Below are 23,465 nucleotides of genomic sequence, written 5' to 3' on the forward strand. Positions count from 1 at the left end.
ACCAGACCAGACAATCCAGTGATCAGTGAGTAAGGAACCATGCTGTCGTACGTGATGACGTGCTATCAATCAAGTTACCGAATCTGACAACTACATTGGCACCGATGGGTTATACTTGGTCCCTTGCCAAATATGGCGTTCATCTTAGGAAACGTTGCCTTTCACGACCAGCATGTTAAACACATGCATGCACGCGCGAAAACACACACACAAAAAAAGCCCTACCGGAATGCCAACGTGACGCTGTCTTTCCCCAAAGCGGTAGTGATTATAACTTATCGTTATCGTAACTGGGGACATAAGACTTTCTGTTTTAAAATATGGTCTGTTTAGTTATTGATTCATATATCCGAATATGCGGGAATGAGCGAATTGTTATGGGTCAGCAAATGATTGAAGCGTTAGTAAAATGTCGAGCGGTAATCGGTGGCAGAGAATAATCCGCATTTGTGTAAACAATATTTTTGTTTGTTTCTTTGTTGTTTAACGCCGCACTCAGCCTCCAGGTATATGTATTTTAATAATATATGTAAATAATCGAGTCTGGACCAGACAATCCAGTAACTGACATCATGAGCATCGATCCTCGCAATTGGGATACAATGACATTCATCAATTATCTCAGCGAGCCTGACCATCCGATCCCGTTACGAAATATGCGGAGTTGGGGCGTGCGAAATGAGAAGTGAGGTGACAGTTTCTGAAAGGCTGGCGGTGCCTATATAAGTCTACAGCAGGGAGGTAGGAGGGATTTTACGTCCTGGCTTGCGTCTTGTCTACTTGCCACGTGCGGATCGGAAACCTATGTAAAAACGCAAATTCCTGCCAGGTTCCAACACTGTTTCAAGACATTCAACAGTAAAATTCTGCCCAATTCGTGAGAGCTCTGACATATTATAGGCCTGTGACGTGTCGGTTCATTCACCTTCTTGACCCATTGTATTGCCTGCTTTCATTGTAAACCTAAGCGTTCCAGTATAAATTGCTGCCTATAGTTCAATCCTGTGTGGTCATTTACCGATTTACTTTTTGATTTATGGGTTCAACTCTGTTCTTCAATTTGGAAATCATGGTGTCACAGAATGTTGACAGATGTTGCCATGAGCGACTGTCAGCTCATGGAATTGAAAGAACCACTTCATTTAAATGCGACTGACACAAGATGGACTCGTTTCTACATCAATACGGCGTCACTGAAAGCCCTGGGAATGAGAGGGGAATGGGTGGCCCAGTAGACAAAGGCCACACAATTCGCTGTGTATGAATGAATGAATGAATGAATGAATCCAAAGATTTACAAAATCTTTGTTATTCTTAGAGCGAATGCATGGTGCTAGTAATTACATAAATTAAAACACAGTAGACTACGGTTAAAACGAACACTCTTATAACGAACTGACGGATATAACGAACTTACTCTTTTGTCCCGACTATTTGCTGTAGTTATGCTGTATATATGCTTATAACGAACTACGGTTATAACGAACTAAAATTAGTAGTCCCTTTGAGTTCGTTATAACCGTAGTTTACTGTAGGTGCATTATTAACACAAGATATATACTTTCGCAAGTTACATAATCGTCAAATACGCAAACTAATATCAACTTAAATAATTTGACGGCTTTCAAAAATTATTTTTTGTAGAAGGTGACCTTTGTGTATTTTGCTAGATAATTTATGCAAATATATTTTTCCGATATTGCTTGGAATTGAGGAAACATTGTTTATTAATAATTTTAAGGTCCGTCCACTTTCTCATTTGCACATGCCACTTAAGCAGTGATCTGCTTAATATTAATCTTCCCGAGGCAAGAGATTTAACTGACTTTAAAAGTCCATTTTCCGAACTAGGCTGGAATTCCTGGGCTCTATCGTAGCGCCACCAGTGGCTATTACGAGTTATGTCCCTTCTAAGCCTCTCCTTTAGACCAATCAGATTCCATCTCTCGTATCACTTGCATTTGCTTCAAACAAAAAACAGTGGCGCCCAGTCAAGACGATCTGATCGATAATCAAGGTCTATGTTGTGATAAAACGGGTCTTACATCGGGCAATGCGTGAGCACCTTGATTAAAAACATGAAAAGATTGGGAAAATATCTGTTGGCGATGCACACGCTTTGCAAATCCTGCAACCAAAGTCTGCACGAGAGTTTACGAACCGGATTTCGATTTCTTTGCACGATTTTGATTGGACTATGCATAGACTCGTTAGTCCAGCCAAAATGTAACTCCATAATACCAGCCTAGTTCGGCATGGATGGAAACTGGACTTTTATAGTCAGTTAACTCTCTTGCTTCGGGAAGATGCTTAATATTATAATGTAGTCGACAATGTTCTGTTATTGTCAAACTGCTGATGTCTATTTAGACTAATGCTTAGTCTCCAAAAATATATAATAATGGAAACAAAAAAATCCTTTTAAATTGAAAAGGAGCCCCAGTGAGATAGGAGATTCAGAGATGAACCTGAAGAAAATCTAGACTTGCTTCATATCGGGCTTTTGCATTATAGAAAGGGCTGAGCGAAAGGGAAAATGATATGGTTCAGGGACTTTGAGACAGACTTGTGTTTATTCTATGGATATCTATATCTAGACTGCCACCCAAACCGATCCAAACGGAGCCCGAAAGCTTATTGTATGCTAAATAGTCATATGGAAGTGGACCGACCAGAATTATACTTTCGATTGAGCACGATTGTATTCTTACATTTACTTTTAAGTCAGGAAAATGACTTATAAGGAGAATTGTTGAAATTAATTATAAAAAAGTTTTTTAGATACTGTAAGTGCTACTCATTGTTATATGTCATCTTGTATACATATCATATATACATTAACGCCTGTTACCGTTATAGAGTCATCCTCTCATATAACCTTTTATTGTTCATAGTCTAACGTACGCAATATCGCTGATACAAAAGTCATGTATTTGAATGTTAACACTAAATACAAGCATACGTCCTAACTTGTTCAGAGACGATATAACACTTAAACACGTTTATTAGTAACTTTTAACAGTTGTGCTCTTCATTTAATAACTTTTCACAATACGCATGTAGCACTACCCGACTAATCTGTCACACATAATTATGGGGCAGTTTTCAATTTTATAATGACTTACTCTGGTGTTACTGATGGAAGCCTATTGGCTAGGGTGTTATACCTTGTTTTTCTGGTAATCCTGTTATAGATTTATTCTTATTTAATGGCAACCTGTTTTTCTGGGTCACAACTTCGTTATAATCCATAACAATTAAGATGAACATTCAGTTCCCCATACAAGTAAGTGAATGAGTGTGTTGTAACGCCACGGCCAGTCAAAGGCCAATGTTGTGCGGTTTGATGACACACTTTTACCAGGTCGAACATTGTGGATCCTCATGTAATCCGCTCTGTGGATATTCAAGGTGACGAAAAGGCCCCCGTGTACCTGGGAATCTTGTCAGTATAACCACACGCAACACTGGCTACGTAAAGAGAATAATAGTTCATATGCTAATCCAACTCCAAACACCGTCCCGCTGAAGATGACTTTTCTTCATGTTAAATCTGTGCCCGCACCCCCCACCCCCACCCGGATCCTACTTATTTTGTGGATACCATAAACATAAATCAAAGTTTTGTTTGAGCTAGCATAAATATCATAAAATAAGTAGCAAGTCTATGCTAATAGTTCCCTCTATTGGTCCCACATATAATGTTCTTCATGAATACTGTAAATCATGAAATTAACGCAATAATGAGTCACCACATTAATGCGAGTATAGAACCCTGACCTAAATTGCGTCATGAAATTTGTGAGAGTAGCCTTGCAAAAAACACTGTAGACTCACAATTCCATAATTAGTATTGGCTGATAACAAGTGATGTTATTCGGTCGAAGGTCTCTTTCAACTGTTCATCGCATCTCCATTAATGTATGTTAACTAGTTAAAATGTTCATGGGCTTCTTCACTGAATGTGAAGTGTGCAGGACTACTTCAGTTAAGGATTATTGTAACATATTTTAACATTATTGTCATTATTATTCTCTCAGATTATTACAAACAAAAGTTATTATGTTTTCATATTAAACATGGAGAGAGGTGTGGAGTTTATGGTGATTATTTTTTAACATTGGCATTGTTAACATCATTCTTAATTCTTACGTATATAAAGGGGGCGGTCGGGTAGCCTAGTGGTTAAAGCGTTTGCTCTTCACGCCGGAGACCCGGGTTCGATTCCCGACATGGATACAATGTTTGAAGCCCATGTCGGGTGTTCCCCGCCGTAATATTGCTGGAATATTGCTAAAAGCGGCGTAAAACCATACTCACTCACTCTTACGTATATACAAGATTTCATATATCATATATCATGACTCTATTGTACGTCGAAGACAACGATATGTGTGTACTGTGTTGTTGGTTAGACATGGATACGTCATCAGAAAGCAATGAGTAACTGACATATATTTGATGAAATGAGATAGAACAAAGCGGGATTTATTTCACGACATTGTTCTATCATGACGCCCTTTCTTGAGATTCGAACATGCACGCGCAACTTGATGACGTCGTAAATTTGACAACGTTATTATTTAGAAGGAAGTGTCCAGTGAGTTGTTCCCCTTAGATGTAGCTGGGCAACGAAGATAAAAGCAATGCCCGAACAATCACATCCGAAAGTGAGAGCGATATGACAATCGGTATTGCAAGAAAAGGTACAGATAATCGACGTGAAAATTATGGGAATGTGCGGGAAAGACCAAATTCACCCATTTGAAATAATTATAAAAAATGGTACTATTTATCTTTTAATATATATTGAAACAAGGTTGGGTTAATCACAAACATATTTGAATGTATACCACATCTATACTTACTTTATATCTTTAATTAGATGATTTGATTATTTCTTAATAAAAGGCTGATTTCAATGAACTATTAACAGAGCTCATCCCATATGCATGTTTGAAAGGACATTCATATATTTCAGCACATTTTGATGTACAATGATGAATAATTTGGCTCAGAACATTGTGTTAAAGTTGACAATAGAAAACATTATAGAGAAGAATTTTTTCAACTATCTGGACTCATTATACTTAAATGCACCAGGTTCGTATATATATCAAATACAGCCCGATATTTGGCAAGATGAAGAAAGTCTCTTGGCTCCTCTTTATTATATTTTATAACTATTATTTAACAACTGTTTTTTTCTGTAAAATATGTTCATTTCAGAGAATAGATGTTAGTCTAGCACCAGGTCTGTGGTACGTTCACTGCAACAGTGTTGACATTAAAATGATATTTACATACATCAATATTAACAGAGGAAATGCTTAGCATATATCTTTAAGGAAGAGTGCCGGAGTGCCGGAGTTGCTTAGTACACTTTTAGCCATGTTCAGGCACTAGTCTATACCCAATAATTACATGTAAAAAAGAGCCAAAAGTACAAATAAAGGTCACAAAATTAAACTGATGTTTACAAATGGACACATATTTGCGTTGTATTACAACGTTAATTAATCAGTATGTATGTGTTCTGCGCAAAAAGAATAACATAAATACACTCATAGACAGTGAATTTATAAAACAAAACGTAATTGTCTTTTGATATATACTACTCAAAATTTGATAAGGATCGTAGATATTTTTCTTAATACAAAAACAAAATAACTGCATAACTGGCAATATTGTGTTCAAGTGAAATCAAAAACGTCTCCAACACACGTGCACGTGCATTTCATACCATGGGAAATGCGTTTCACATCACAGTTCATGCTTTTGCTACCATTGCACGATTTCCAATCAGGCAACGGTGTCTGATTCATTCTGAAACTGTAAACTCAATTGAGTGTTTACACTACGTTTATCTACGCAATGCCCCCTCAACGTGTAAGGCGTCGCCTGACGACAGAACAACTGGGCAGATGTATTGGAATGCTTGATGCTGGCTATTCACAACGTGACGTTGCCAATGCACTAAACGTCAGCCAGAGCGTTGTAAGCAGGGCCTGGTCCCGACAGCAAAATTTTGGTACAGCAGCACACCGACATGGGGGTGGTCGTCAGAGGTCGACAACCCAACGCCCAGATCATTTTGTGGCTCTTCAGGCACGACGTCATCCCTTCTGGACAGCAACCAGCCTACGTAACGACCTCCTGAACGCCTCGGGGGTGAATGTGTCCACTCAGACGATACGGAATCGTCTTCACAATGCAGGTCTCTACTCGAGAAGGGCATGTGTCCGAATCCCCCTGACTGTTCGACACCGGCGGGAGCGATTGGAATGGGCTGAAGATCATGTCACTTGGACACGGAACGATTGGGTTCCAGTTCTGTTCACCGATGAGCCCAGGTATTGTTTGGACTTTACAGAAAGGAGGCAGCGGGTGTGGCGACGACAACGTGAACGTTTCCATGATGCCAACATCAGTGAACATGACCGTTATGGTGGTGGTTCCATCATGGTCTGGGGTGGAATCAACAGAGATGGAAGGACAGATCTTCATGTCCTTGAGAGAGGAACAATGACGGGGGTGAGGTACCGGGATGAGATCCTCGATGTGTACGTCAGACCCTACGCTGGTGCTGTTGGCCCTGAGTTCATCCTGATGGATGATAACGCCCGTCCTCATCGCGCCAGGGTGGTTGAGCAGTACCTTGAGCAGGAGAAAATTGTCCGCATGGATTGGCCAGCGCGCTCGCCGGACTTGAACCCGATTGAGCATGTCTGGAACATGCTGCAGGTTGCCCTTTCACGCCGTAGAGCACAACTCAAGACTTTGGTAGAGCTCGGACATGCCCTCGTGGAAGAGTGGAACAACCTTCCCATTGGGAACATCCGGGTGCTTATTGACAGCATATCTCGACGTTGTCAGGCCGTCATTGATGCAAGGGGAGGTCATACTCGATATTGACACTTCATCGACTAAGTGTAATGATGGACTATCCCTCATAACTGTGTAATTCTTTCTCTTGTTTGCTGTTAACATTTTTTAATGAAATGCCTTTTGGTGTTTGCAGATTTCAAACATTCCATATTGATACAAGTTCATGCCGTTCATGAATTTGTAATTCATAACATGATTAAACACGTTTCTGAGTCAGAGTCATGTCTTTTGTTATGTTTGTGGTAACTTACACACATATCACCTAGTGATCCTTATCAAATTTTGAGTAGTATATATCGATAGAAACTAGGAGAGTCTGTGTGAAGAAATCTGGAGAAATCTAGACTAGCATGGGATCTTTTGGATACTTGTACTTCACGGTGAGACTAAAGCTTAGTCTCTGAGGAGATATTATTTTGATAAAAGGAAATTTCAGCCTGAACCTGTTGAACATCTGGGCTTGCTTCATTTGGGACTATAGCATTACAGCAAGGACTGCGCGGAAGGGAAAATAATATGTTTCAGGCACTGAGGGACTCACCAGATACCAGTCACCACTGTTACTACTTGTCTCTCCGAACGCAAAAAAACCCCATACGAAACATGTCGGAAGTGTAAATTTTTAAACCAGCTAATTTACTATTTAGATACATGTTTTAACTTTTAAGTACATGTTTTGAACTATGGACTTGTCAAAGAGGTCATCATTGAACCATATGCAGTCGAACCCATTTAATTGGCGTGTACCGATATATTATCTTTCTACTTAAATACACGTATTCTGAACATGAACAGAATTTCATTGTTCATTAATCAAAACGTACCCGTGGAGATCCGGGTTAGAATAGGCCTTCAGCAACCCATGCTTGTAAGAGGCGAACTGACTTGGTTGAGGCATGTCATCGTATCCCAATTGCTCTTGATGTAAATAACTGGATTGTCTTGTCATAACTCGAGTATTTACAAACCACCGTCATATAGCTGGAATGCACATGTTCAAACCCCTTAACCCCTTAACTATGAATATAGCCAAATGCAAGAAAAGTGCCTCTCTTTTAGGATCTCACAGAACCAGTAAAAATGTTATCCAGTAATTTGTATGACACCCCCAACTATAAACAAACAAAGCTTTCCCCATCACCTGACCCACACATCCATTTGGTTGAACATATAGAGCACTGTCATTGATGTTGTGGGGAAGGAGGTTTTTGGGGTCTTCCAAGTTAAGTACACTGAAAGGCAAAAGAAACGTCATTTTTGAAAATACTGATAAAACTTAACAGGCACTGGCAGTGACATGTACTTTGGTCAATAAACTCATTTATCGTTCTACTGCTTCTTTTTGTTGCCTTAAAGTCCATTTAACAATTGAGTTTAAAATGGAGTGCTTTGCCAAAACGCAGCCTACAAAAGTGCAATGGACTCAGTTGCGGAAAAGTCTTGTCAAAAACATGATGCACGTGCATATTGCGGCTGGTATGGGTATAAAAGACACCCAAAACTGTTTAGCTGGCTTTCGTTATTTCGATTCATCAGCCATTCCAAGATTATCAGGAAATGAGAGACAACAAGTGATCGGAAGACTGCAAGCAGGCCAGAGTGCACAGGTCGTTTCAAATGCATTCAATATCAACGTCAGAACGATATATCGTTTGCAACATCGCCACAACACCACCAACACAACCGACGACTGACCGCGTAGTGGTCGTCCTGGAGTCACTACTTCCAGACATGATCGGTTCATGATACGCCAACATCTGCAGAACCGATTCCGAATGGCCACTGAAACGGCTCGGCAAACCATTGGCAACCACCGACGTCGCCTAACTGCCAACAACATCTCGTGCCACCGTCCTGCTCGTGTACCCACCCTGAGAGATCGTCACCGACATGCCCGACTGCAATGGACCAGGCAGCATCAAAATTGGCGTCAACAGCAATGGAGAAGAATCATCTTCACTGATGAAAGTCGCTACTGTGTTTCAACGGTGGGTGGCAGAGTCAGGGGTCTGGCGAAGGAGGGGCGAACGTTATACTGATGCTTGTGTTATGGAACGAGACCCGTGGGGCGGCCCAAGCATCATGGTTTGGGGTGGAATCGGACTGAACCAGAGAGTGGGAGCTGAGGTCTTACAGAATATTGGTCCAGGCAGGGGTAATGGCATCACAGCTTTCCGCTACATTGACCAAGTCCTCAGACCCCATATCGTGCCTTTTTTGCCCGTCATCAAAACCACACCTTTCAGCAAGACAACGCCCGTCCCCACACTGCCAGAATCACCAGGGACTTCCTCCATCAGCACAACATTCACATCATGCCTTGGCCTTCCCTAAGTCAGGATTTGAATCCCATTGAACACTTGTGGGATGAGATCCAACGCCGACGCAACGACGTACGCCCGACAAGGCCGACAACTGCAGCAGAACTGCGTGTAGCGTTCCTGAGGATATGGGCCCATATCCCAATGGCCTTCATCAACAGGCTAGTCCACTCCATGTACAGATGTGTGGCCGTAGTCCACGTCGGTGGTGGCCACACCAGGTACTGATTTTGAACCCCCAGCTGTGATGTCTTCTGGTGCCTCCCTAAATTCACAGTTCGCAAAAACATTCCCCAGACTGTTAAGTTCATGTGGGTCAAACTCTGACTTTCTCCGATGTCTTTATTTACATATATAAGCATTTAAAATAAAGATATTTATATGATACATCCACATGACGTTTCTTTTGGCTTTCAGTGTAGTTAATTTATTGTTACTTAATCTTAGTTTAGAAAAATGCACTCGATATTTCCTTATTTTACAGGGACTGAGTTAAGATTATATTTTTATTTCATTTTTAACTACCCTGTATGTCCTAAGGTTGTGTCCTGGGCCTTTGGTTGCATTTGCATCTGAAGAGCTTCCTTGAAGTGAGAGTCTAATTTAGACTTTATTGTCTCTTAGAATACTGGCGATAGGAAATCTGAATTATGTTTATTAATAGGTTTTTTGTAAGAATAGATTGAGTTGGTATACCCATCCTTTTCAACAAAGTTGGGTTTTTTACATTTTCCCGAGGCAAGGGCGTTAACTAACTATAAAAGTCCAGTTTCCAACCTTGCAAAACGATGCTGGAATTTCCACACTCGATCGTAGCACCACCAATGGCTTTTACGAGTTATGTCCCTTCTATGTCCCTCCTATTGACCAATCAGATTCCACCTCTCATATAACTTGGAATTGTTTCAAACAAAATGGCGACGCCATGTCAAGACAATCCGATCGATAATACATAGATCCGACCGGGAGCCATTTAACAAATGTGGCGCCATCTTGTGCCCTAATCGCTAACGTTATTCAAGGCAAACCATTTGAGGATTTGAAAATGGCCGAATATTTTTGCGTACGTTTGTACGCACAACACTTAGAACCTGCCATTGCTGCTACCATCTATATATTAATTTAGATATATAATTTGCTGAAGTTATGTCACATTCGAGATTTCTTGCCACCCCCGATGGTGGTTTCATGTATACAATCGGCAATGTAAAGGCAAGAGAGTTTTTTTGTACTGGAGAAGCTGGATGCATTACGAAACATAGAGAACTATCAGCGTCAGTGAGCAAACCATGCATGTCAGTTTATTGCAGTATTGCTTATTCACCACGACAGCTATTATTGTACATCAATGGGTGTACGGCCCTTACCTCGCGAAGTGCAAATTACATGAGCACTTTAATTAAGAACATGAAAAGTTTTGCAAAATAATCTGTCGACACCCAGTCGTTGATTTACAAAACCCTTAATGTTTTGAATAATTTGCAAGTAAGAGCTGCACGTATATCTTGGTTAAGAATAGAGACATGATCTTGTGGTTGACCTTAGGGCCTTTTTCAGGAGTGGTTTAACACTATTTTTAAGTTTCAAATGTAATTCCTAAGTAATTATATCTATCCGTAACTAGTATTTTTGTATCACCAACATTTGTTTTGTAACCATTTAGGTAATTTGTTTCTCAAAATACACTTGGACCATCAAGTAACACTTGTAGTCTTTTTGGAGTCATCGGGAAACAACAAATGACAAATGTTTAAACCTTTAAGTGTTATATTATAACTTTCAGATTTGATATAAAGTGGAGGATCATTGAAGAATATGTCAAATAATGTGGGAGACAAAATGTATCCTTGTCTTACCCCGGTGTTGGAATTGAAGGATTGTGAATGCCCTTGTCAGTTTTCACAGTTAATATTTGATAACATCTTTGTAAGGAGTAGTGATCTGTCAACTGAATCAAAGGGCTTTTGAACGTCTACAAAGCAACTGTATATTCTTTTCTTTTTACTTTTTGTAGAATATATTAATATTTGATGAACAAGTACATTTTGTGACGTTCGGCATCCCCTTCTAATTCAAGACTTACAGTGGTCTTCTAATAGAGTTTTGTCCATGTCTTCAATGTTTTCCGTTTTTCTTTCATTTATGAAGTTGCAAAATAGCTTACCCAAGCAGCTGCTTACGGTAAAACACCTTTAGTTGTTAGAGTAAGTCGTATCACCCTTCTCATGTAAGAATTCATTGGCATAGAGCTAGCTGGAGCTGGCTAGACTTGCCTTTGTATACATATCTAGATTGTTTTGGTTTTTTCAAATACATTTATTCCACAGTCATGGTGCATGACTAAACTCTCTTGGAAGTGACTACTATTTTAGACATTAAACAGTTCAACCAACTGGCCTATCAATGTACAATATATTGATTTAATTTTTTTTATTTCCTTATGTTATATTCGCCTGGACTTGAATTGTTTTATAAAAGTGAGAATTCCATTACCTGTTATTTGTTTATTAAGACTGTCACGTATATGAATATCTCTTTGTTCTAGCGTTGTAAATATTCTTGAATTGGTTTGTAAGCCTCTCAGGATCAGGATGAATAAATTCTAATATCATTTAATAGTTTCCAGAATTGGTTCCTGTTTTGATAAATAAGGGTTCCAGTTTTTCCAGCTGAGTTTGTTTACATACATGTTGTTTTCTTCTGAGTAACTTTAATATTCTTTTGTTCTGGCAAAAAGACCCCTATTATTAATTGATATATTGTTTTCGTATTGAACTCATGATATGTTCCCTCCATATTACGTTTTGCCTCATCAACATTCAACATTATGCCATTATTCTTTTTGGTACATGATATTTTTGCAAGGCTTTGTTTATAATTTGTTGTTTGTAAAATATCAGAGCAGGAACCAACGAGTGCTTCACGTTCACATTCAGCCCGGAGGTTTACAAAAAATTGCTCATGACAGTTTGAATATTTCAGCTAGAAGTATCATGTTCAACACATATGTGACTGTTGATATGCCAACGTTTTCTATCCCTGTAAGTAAAGGTTACATTTGTGGCCTTATAAAAATATGCTGATTATATGAAAACATATATTTGAAACACTTGATGCATAATAGAACATATCAATATTATGATTGTACTGTTAATAGACATTTTAACTTTTCATATGTGTCATTCACATTGTGAATATATCCTATAACTACCATTAACTTCCTTTAAAAAGAGCAAACCCAACTCATTGAGCCTCTTACTCTGTGCTGACCATCAGCATAAATGTAAACCATGTGGTGTGTCTAATGGTGGCTGCAGGCACTGGTTATCTACATGGTCCAACTATGCAGTGTGTGTGATATGGCAGGAAATATCATATTACCTGATTTTGGTGATAACGCTACATTTTGCCAAGAAGTAAATACTTGACTTTTAAACAAACGGTTAGGTTAGTGAGTTGCCTCGATCTATGGAAAACCTACTCACACACACACACACACACACACACACACACACACACACACACACACACACACACACACACACACACACACACACACACACACACACACACACACACAAATAATGTATCACAGTATGGATAATATTCGTTTATATCACTATCTGGTGTTACGCTTTCGTTGCAGAAATTATAATGAATTCAAAATGTTTTCACTGCATTAGACATTCATTTGCCATTATTTGGAATGCAATATTTCCCAACTGTTAAACTATAAATGATAAAACATATAGACTAGAATGCCAGTGTTGAAGAAGGGAATATTAGTCGATTAGTCCCATTTATCAGATATGCGTTTCAGTAGCCTTATTGTATACCTCCAGGTAGATGTTTACATTGTATCTCTCAATATTTGTGGATAATTCAACAGGCAACATAAAAAGAAATATTCTACCAGAGTATATAATAACTTTGTGTGCTGGCGATTAATGCCTCACTCACTGAATGTTCTTACTCAGAAAGTGTTCTCCCAAATATAACATTTGTTACATTTGACCACTTTCTAAATGGCATTGTGTATTCATACGAAAATTTTATTAGTTTACTGACATCGGTGCTGCCACTGATGAAGCTATGTATAGCTCGAATAAGAATTTTGAAGTGCCAATGCATCAATGCATCGATGGCAAGTGAGGATATCATAAAGTTATTATTGGTACCGCGCTGCTTTATAATAACAATTATCATCAAGTTGACGAGTATGTACATTACTACAACGGGGACTAGTATGTACAATGTACTACATGTGTATGATAATGCACTTCGTAATATCAAATACTAATATTTTATTGTGTGATGGATTTAACTTGATCAGTGGTAATATGTGATATGAATGTTTCATCAATTTCTTTCCCATTGGTCTTTCAATGTCTACAAAATAATAAAATTAAAAAGGAGCACATAACAATTCTTTATTTCATGCTAGTGTTATGGCAAACTTTCCCAATCATTCTAGACTTGAGTTGGACTCCTTTTTTAATTAATTCTCTTGGGTCTTGGTGACAGTCTACGTCACATCCATACCACACAATAACAAGTCCAGTTTGGCCCCCTGTTAGAAGCTACACTCTTAATTGTAATAAAGAAGTTGTTCATCCATATATCTTATCATTACTAAGTGGGGCTGTCGGGTAGCCAAGTGGTTAAAGCGTTCGCTCGTCACGCCGAAGACCCGGGTTCGATTCCCGACATGGGTACAATGTGTGAAGCCCATTTCTGGTGTCCCCAGCCGTGATATTGCTGGAAGATTGCTAAAAGCGGCGTAAAACCATACTCACTAACTAACATTACTAAGTACTCCAACTTCTGAATGTCTATCAAAGAGGTTTAACAACTACATGCAAAACTAGGGTATGGACGTCATGCCCCAGGTGAGATGACTTGGGTGGTAACGTTCCAGTTGAGGTCCTTTGGTGGCGACGTTATACCCCGGGTGCGGTAACTGAGCCCTGGTTGTTGTCATCATTCATCACTGTGCCGGTGTATGCGACCTCTACACCCACCTTCATAAAGAATCCTGTCGACATGCCTACACTCAGTAGCTCCTCCACCATGCGTCTCGTAACATGTTTGTGGGTGATGCTACATGTACTGCCACAAGGAGTCATCACCTTTTTCCCCAGCAGACTGTCAGGTGTCGACATAGGAGATGGAACATTGACTCATGCTGACATTACTGAGGTCGGGATATTGAAGGCTGTAGCGTCCTACTTTGAAGCCAACCCTAGGCCGAACACCACCCTTGCAGCCGGCGATCTGACGCAGATGAAAAACATCACGACGAGAAAACTGTTCAAAGCTTACTATGGAGGTGACGTACATACTAACAGTTTAACTACTTATTGCACTTCAGTTTAAAATGTAAACTATTTACAAGTATTGTTCACACGTTTTCAACAGGTCGAGCTTTTCTTCTTTTATACACCCTATCTGTAACACGCGACTGTGATAAATCTGCCAAGCTTGAAATAGTTTCTGTCAGTTCCCCTGGACTACAGTCCGTTTGACTCCAGATGAGAACGATGAATTGCAAAATAACTCGAAATCCAGAAAAGTGTATGAAACATCAATACGGTACTTGACCATGAATACTCTGTACCCAACAAAATTTGAATTTTGTTTATTTTAAGACCCATGACGGATGAAGTTCTTTAAGAAACTACCATGTAATTTTGTATAGAAATGTGTACATGACACGTAGGGGGACAAACCGTGGAAGGAACAGCGCAAGCACGGTCTGCACGTGACTGTGACCGTGACCGTGTTCATTCAATGACAAGATGCTACTACTCAGAAGATGTTAAACAGTTGATGTTGAATGTGTATGATTTCTTTAGAAGTGAAGCAGAAAGAGCAAAGCCTTTTTATGCAATTAATAAAAAGCTCTTGGTATGTCCCCTCACAAACTTAAAAATGTTGTTACTCGACGAGATACAAATAGTCAGGCAAAGGAGGTAGGGAACATGTCAAAACCACGCAAGGTTGATAAATTAGACCGTTTTTTTCAGAGGGATCAAGTCAGACGTGCAATTGTTAAACTGCAATCAGAAACTAAGTACCTGTCCCTAAGAATTTTGAAGAAACACCTTGAAACTGACCATGATTTACGTGTTACAAAGTACAAACTATGGCAGCTGTTGCATACATTTGGTTACAAATACAAAACGATAACTGGAGAAAATAGGGTTGTGTTGTGTGAACGGTCTGACATTGTTCTTCTCCGAAATCATTACCTTCGTACCATTAAGCAGAAACGTGAAGAAGGATATGAGCCCGTCTTCTTAGATGAGACATGGGTAAATGCGTCACACACAGCCAGCAGTAGAAAGTTACCAATGGGAAATGGTGAAAGACTCATAGTTCTCCATACTGGTTCTGCTAGTCAGGGTTTTCTCCCAGACTGTGACCTTGTCTTTAGAGCCAAGTCCAAAGACAACAGGGACTACCACACAGAAATGAACGGCAATGTATTTCTGGAGTGGGCGAAAGATAAATTAGTCCCTGCTTTGCCTACCATGTCACTAATTGTCATGGACAATGCACCGTATCATAGTGTGCAGGATCCAGAAAGCAAGACTCCAACCTCTAATAACCGTAAAGGAGACATGGTTACTTGGCTCCAACGGAGGAACATTACCTTTCCTTCTCGAGCGACGAAACCACAGCTCTATGAAATCATCAAAACTATGAAACCTGACCCCGTGTATAAAGTTGACAGTTACATCAAGGGTCAGGGTCACGCTGTCTTACGACTGCCACCTTATCACTGCGACCTGAATCCAATCGAGTTGGTATGGGGCATCGTCAAGGGTGACGTTGGACGATCGAACACAACGTTCAATTTACGAGACGTTGAACAAGTAGAAACATGGAGGCGTTGTGTGGCCACGTTATTGAAATAGAGCCACGTTATTGGTCACGAGATGGACTACGTCCAGCAACAGACTACTAAATTTAGTTCGTTATAACCGTAGTTCGTTATAAGCATATATACAGCATAACTACAGCAAATAGTCAGGACCAAAAAGTAAGCTCGTTATATCCGTCAGTTCGTTATAAGCGTGTTCGTTATAACCGTAGTTTACTGTACATAATATTGTACGGGATTAAATATCACTTGTTTCAGCTAATTGATTGAAGACAATATTCGCTCACATGGTTATGTTTATTGCATTCGTATATTGGTATTTTGGTACATGGATTGATGAAAGATAGCAGTCCATCATTCCTCAGAATGTCATACAGTACAATACATACACGTAATCTATGGGAACTATGGCAAAATCAAAGTATGAAATAGAATGATGGACAGGTGGTTTGGATCAAATGACGCGTCTTTTCTTTGTGTATGAGGATGCATTTGTCGTTACAGAAGGCGTGTCAGAAACTGGTTTTCAGGACACCATTACCAGCATCATCAATGCCAACAACCAAGTAAATCTGAATCTGTTCAATGTGGCATCCTGGCACTGTAACGGCGAAACCATCAGAGAAGGTAGGCCATGTTTAATTGGACTTTGACACGATGACAGTAATTCGAGTTTGAATACTTTTGCGAGTGATTATACTCGTTTTTCGTAGAAGTGTTTTTGGTGTCTACATTTCACAACCTTTGAGGTTCAATGGAGCATTCCTTTTCTATGAGGGTTTCAATGATCGTCATACAACTCTTACTCTAAAGTTGTTTGTTAAGGGTTGCGCGGTCACAGACTCTTTACATACACGTCAGAGACTCTTCATACACGTCACAGACTCTTTACATACACGTCACAGACTCTTTACATACACGTCAGAGACTCTTTACATACACGTCAGAGACTCTTTACATACAGGTCAGAGACTCTTTACATACACGTCACAGACTCTTTACATACCCGTCACAGACTCTTTACATACACGTCACAGACTCTTTACATACACGTCAGAGACTCTTTACATACACGTCAGAGACTCTTTACATACAGGTCAGAGACTCTTTACATACACGTCACAGACTCTTTACATACCCGTCACAGACTCTTTACATACACGTCAGAGACTCTTTACATACACGTCACAGACTCTTTACATACACGTCAGAGACTCTTTACATACACGTCAGAGACACTGGATATAGACGTCACAGACTCTTAACATACACGTCACAGACTGCTCACATACACGTCAGAGACACTGGATATAGACGTCACAGACTCTTTACATACACGTCACAGACTGCTCACATACACGTCACGGAGTCTTCACATACACGTCACAGACTCTTTACATACACGTCACAGCCACTTCACATACACGTCACAGACACTTGATGCACACGTCACAGTCACTTCATATACACGTCAAAGACACTTCACTGAACGTCACCGTAACTTCACATACACGTTACAGCCACTTTACACACCCGTGACAGACACTTCATATATACATCGCAGATACTTTCAAGATAAATAATTGACATGGCTTTACATGTGTTTGTGACGGGTGAAACCGTTGGGGCAGGATAAGCTCCCCTTTTCGCGGGCACCTGGTATCATCACTTTTCACTAGTGATTCACAAACACATGGAAATGATATACTCGGAATCGTACAAACAACAACTTTAAACAGATATCTTCTGATCAAGGAATGAATGTGCTGGTCTGCATTGTTTCAAACGCGTATTTGGAAACCCATCATAGCATACCAGTTTACTGTCGAAAACTAAGTGTTCCCTTATTTATTCCCATGAGTATATATACTTACTGTAGCACTGGTGTATGTGTATGTGAAAAGTTTTTTATGCACCATTCACTCATCAGTATGGTTGTTCAACTGATAAGTTTCTAGATTGAGTTCATTATGCACGTCATTATAGACAGATGAAATCCAGGACTATAAACGTTACGTTTTCGAACCTAATTCAAATTATTTCGCCTACAGCAAACCAGAAGATGGTGAACCTAAGAGAACAGGCCATAGCCGTTTTGTCACAGAACAATACAAACTTTGACCAGGCCAGAAATTTGATTGGGCAATTTCTGCACATCTTGCAAATGTTTTACAGCAACACAAACTGGATTGAGTTCAGCGGAGCTGTTCCATACTACTCCCTCGGTAGGTCTCACCTGAACTATTATGACAACACTTCCCGATGCATACTAAGCAACGACGTTATAAAAAGCTCATGCTGCGTGTGGTGTCCCCCCATTAGTCATACGGCCCATTAGTCATACGGGTTAAAACAACATATGGTATGGTTGATTGCACCAACAGCTACCTTTGTAATACCCACAATTAAAGTGGAATGATCCAAAAAACACAAAATTACAACTTTTAATACTTTTAATAATCTTTTAATACTCCTCAGCAGAGCATATATATACATCATAGCACATATCATCATCAATTACCTATAATTTGCAGTTTCACATTTAGTGGTCAGTTGGACACAGATGACCAGCAGCATCCAGAAACTGAACACAGTTTTTGTGACCTACTTGGAGTTGGTCCCACAATCTGATGAGTCGGTTTTCCTTCTCGCGATACACTTGCTTTCTGCCTTGGGGAGCAGTACCAAAGTCAATTTGACGCATCTTGGCAGATTCAGACTTCTCAATCTGCTTGATCAGTTCAAGAAAACGATAAATGTTAGGATGATGATGTGGCAGAGACTTGTTCAGTCGGTACCCATGGATTTTGTCTCAAGATGAAGTGACTGCATTGTGGTCATATGATTTTATGTTTACTTCACTACCAGATACGGTTGCATTGCCATAGTTTGGGGGCAGTATATTTGATGCCACATTAGTTTTCCTGACATTCCTCGGGTGAGTAATGTTTCTGAATGAATTCAACACAATATACAATACAGACCTGTAGGTTTGGGACAAGTGAGTTATTTTATTGATACTCTTATCATCATTACCTATTCAGGAATACGAAACAAACCACTGCTTGGTCAAGCACCGCCGGTAATGGACGCCTGTGTATCATGTGGGTAGGTATGAGACAATTATACATAAATACGCTCTTGGCACGAATCAAACCTAACACAGCACTCAAGTAAACCTTTTTAAATCAAGTTTTTGTTATCGAGGTTTTGTATTAAACACAGGTTACCTTAGTTTGTGTATTTCTCATGTCAAAGCTTGTGATTTTCTTACAAAGTAGGACCCTTTCCAACAGTTAAACAATCCTTTCTCGGATTCTTTATTTCTCTTATTACTACCATCGGTGGTACATGCGCAATGATACATTGACTGATACATAACATATGCACCGTTTGACAGGACAGACTATATTAACTTTAAATGTAATACCATTACCTACTACGTTGCTTAAAGTTTTACAGCCAGAAGGACACCAGATGCGTTTCAGATTCGAAATGTTTGGACAATAGTGTTCACTTTTAGATATTGGCTGTTTTTTGTTCTATAAAAGCTCAACGGCGAAATGAACTATGGAATTCATCTGCAATACGTAATAGAGTTTACAGATGTGTTTTCTGGTGATATTGGTCCATCTACCAGTATCAGTAGGGACATTTTGTGAAGATGCTCTAAACTAAAGAATTGGGTATCATACTGAATGTGGTGAAAGATGGTAGTTTTCGAGACGTGGTATTTGCTTGAAACATTAGCAGTAAAATTCTTAAGAGCTTGATGCAACTGTATTCTGCCAGGTTTTTACTCCATGATCTTTCAATGTTCTCTCAACCATTGAGTGAGTGAGTGAGTTTGGTTTTACGCCGCTTTTAGCAATATTCCAGCAATATCACGGCGGGGGACACCAGAAATGGGTTTCACACATTGTACCCATGTCGGGAATCGAACCCGGGTCTTCGGCGTGACGAGCGAACGCTTTAACCACTAGGCTACCCGACCGCCCCCTTAACCATTGATTGATAAGAGCTAGTTTCCGACAAAACATTGCGGTAAATGGAATACTACAGTTAAGCACAGAGGCTTAGAGTATTTTTAACGAAATTAAGCCACTGGCACTTGTGTGAGTTCATACTACTCTCGACTTTCAGGATGTGATACACAACCTGAGACAAGTTAAGGGACCGACGTGGGACTTTTCAAGTTCACTATATACCAAAAGTTCACTATATAAACCAAAGGTTATGTTTCAATAACCTCTAGCTTTTCCTAGACCCAAACTTCGAATTCATACAATAAAATGGGGGTAGCCATATTAACGTAAATTCTTCTCATAAACAATCAAATTTCGGTTATATTGCTCGTTTGCAGAACCTGGGTTGAGATGCGGTCTCCATTAAACTAGTAATACCATATTGCTTTTTAATATATTTTTAAATTTTATTATGTAATCATCAACTTTTTAAACACCAAACGAAAATTTACTTTCTTTACTTTACCTTTCTACATTTTGGAATTTAATTTAGATATGTTGACATCAAGTTGCAATTTGCAATTTGAAGGCATATAACGAGTTTTGTAATGCGTTTTGACCGTACCTAAGTAAAAATGTGTCATCTGTACATACATGTATCAGTGAGTGAGTATGGTTTTACGCCGCTTTTAGCAATATTCCAGCAATATCACGGCTGGGGACACTAGAAATGGGCTTCACACATTGTGCCCATGTCGGGAATCGAACCCGGGTCTTCGGCGTGACGAACTAACGCTTAAACCACTAGGCTACCCGACCGCCCTTTGGCTAAAAGTATTAGACCCGTTTGAATGTACGCTATCATCGAAAATGGCACATTAACAACTCAATGTCTTTCTTATAGAGGAGAATTGGACAAAATGTGTGAAGACAATATGACTGTGGATGGCAAGATTCTAACAAGTGGTTACAGAAGTGGACAAGATGCTGTCAAACCTCACAGTAAACTTTAAAATTTACTACCTTATCAATTTCACTCTGTTCTTGTTTCAAGCTGATGACTTACTGAATAGTTATCATCAGTTGTATCAAAGTGCATCAAACAATCATCACATCCTATTTAATGTGTGTTTACAACTTCCCCAGGTGCTGCATTGAAATACGAATTCGAATTCTTTGCATAGTTCAAACATTTTGTCAACACGATAAATTACATTCTTCTTTTCAGAACACCACAGCATCTCAAACACCGGCAAGTGCAGTCATGGCGGTCCGTTGGACGACACCAGTTCATCAGTGGCAGCCCTGGGGGGCATCAACAAAGACTCTACCCTCGGGTCCCTCTCCCCCCACAGCCACCTCCACCAGGCGGCAGCACAGGCAGCCATTGAACACACTACTTACTTCTTTGATGATGAAGGTAACATCGTTCATGTACAAAAAACTTTGTATTAGCTGCATTGTTTAAATCTTCATTTTGCATCATGCTCAACAATATATCAATATTTCAGTTGCTTTTGTTCAATCATTATTTTACCACTTCGTTTGTGCCCAGAATACGGAATCAGGGCTATCATCGGGACCAAAAGGTTCAACGAATTATTCCAACTGAAACCTGAAGCCTCGTTTGCACTCGTCATAGACTATTCTGGTTCCATGTCAGAAGACATTGCCGCAGTTACTTCTGTGATACGGGCTACTTTGGAAAAACCAGTTAATTACATACTCTCCCTCTTCAATGACCCTTGTAAGTATGAGACGTTTCTGTATTGCTTCGTGATCTTAACATCACCTCTAATCAAAACTGTATAAACTCGAACATTTTACTTGAAATGTTTTGCTTATATATACACTTGTGTTATTAACCTGTGGTTTTGTTTCAGTGTCCAAAAGCAGGGTATACTTGACCGATGATGGAAATGATGCGCTAAGATACCTGGACGAGATCAGCATTTCTGGTGGCGGAGATTGTCCAGAATATGCTATGGATGGTCTAATGAATGGCGAGGAACATCACTGTGTTATGCTGATAACTTAAATACCTAATACTTTATCCACTCCATAGGACTAGGTGATCTTGTTACAGGCCAACTCAACGTTTGCAATAGTTGTCATTTTACTGATCTCATTTCTTCCAATGAATGTTGAATCTTGGCAGGAAGAAATACACCAAATGCACGTTTAGGATGACTCATATTTAATCGTGACATTTTGTCCACTATACGCTTGTAAACACGAAGGTCCGGAGTGTCTGTCCCTGAGCGTTTCAGTCCCCGACAACTGTACACTCCGAGGTCTGGCAACCACTGTTAGATCTTGTCTCATGAGGGGGCACGGGTGGCCCAGTCGTCTAAGGCGCCGCAATTCGCTGTGCAGAGTTGCGTCCCTTTGGGCACGCCAGAAACCTATGATTGTGGGTTTGAATCCCGGTTCGCCCCGATTATGTTTCTAGGTTTGTCAGCACCATACCCGTGCTCGTGGGTTTCACCGAAGTGGTAATCGTCCGAGACCTGCATCACTTCGGGCTTTCCTCCCACATTAAGCTGACCCGCCGTGATATAACTGGAATACTGTTAAAAGCGGCGTTAAACCCAACTCACTCACTCTTGTCTCATGTAAATGCCTGTCCACCCAATACAAAGGGGGATGAAGTTGGGTTTAACGGCGCTTTGATGAGTGTTTTATTGACATCACGGCGTCTCAACTCAACCCAGGGACATACTGTGAGGCTTGGGGCATGTTATTATGTGTCCACGACTTCTTATGTAGGTGTCCCCAAATCAGATCACGAACTGATCTCACATTTTGGCACATTTTATCATTTGCCTTGAGCTACATTTAGTAGAGTTGCTTCTATTTCCAACCAATGACTGCAAGTTTAGTAAATATTGACTTTTTAACCTTAAACTTGAGTGATGGTATTATTGTCAGATTCCAACGCTGCCAGCAGGGTTTACCTGTATCTATTGTGTTTGAAACTGCGACATGGCACTAAACACAATTCACCATTTGTATGCAAGTATTTCAAGTAAGACAATTCGTTTTCAGCACTGACTGTTTGTAATAACAACATCGACGTATTTGTCTTCACCGATGCCTCGGCTAAAGATGCACCTTTACACGTCGCAGTGCTGTCACTGGCGGCGCTGAAAAAAGTCCACTTGCAATTCATATTAACCGGTGATTGTGGCTCTTGGAGTAAGCCGACAGGTACTCAATAATTATCTTTTTCACTATCACATGTCAGTATGCAGTCAAGTCAAACCAGAGACTTGCATCGGATATATTTTTTGTCACTGATGGTACAATTCTAATAGAATCTATCTCCAATGTTTGGGCTTACTGGAATATAGCCCAAGTTGCATATATTAAGTTGAAAGTCGCATCTTTCAGGTGAGGATTTAT

Source organism: Haliotis cracherodii, unplaced genomic scaffold (assembly GCF_022045235.1).
Source record: "Haliotis cracherodii isolate W230 unplaced genomic scaffold, xgHalCrac1.p SCAF_8, whole genome shotgun sequence".
Classification (NCBI taxonomy): Eukaryota; Metazoa; Mollusca; class Gastropoda; order Lepetellida; family Haliotidae; genus Haliotis; species Haliotis cracherodii.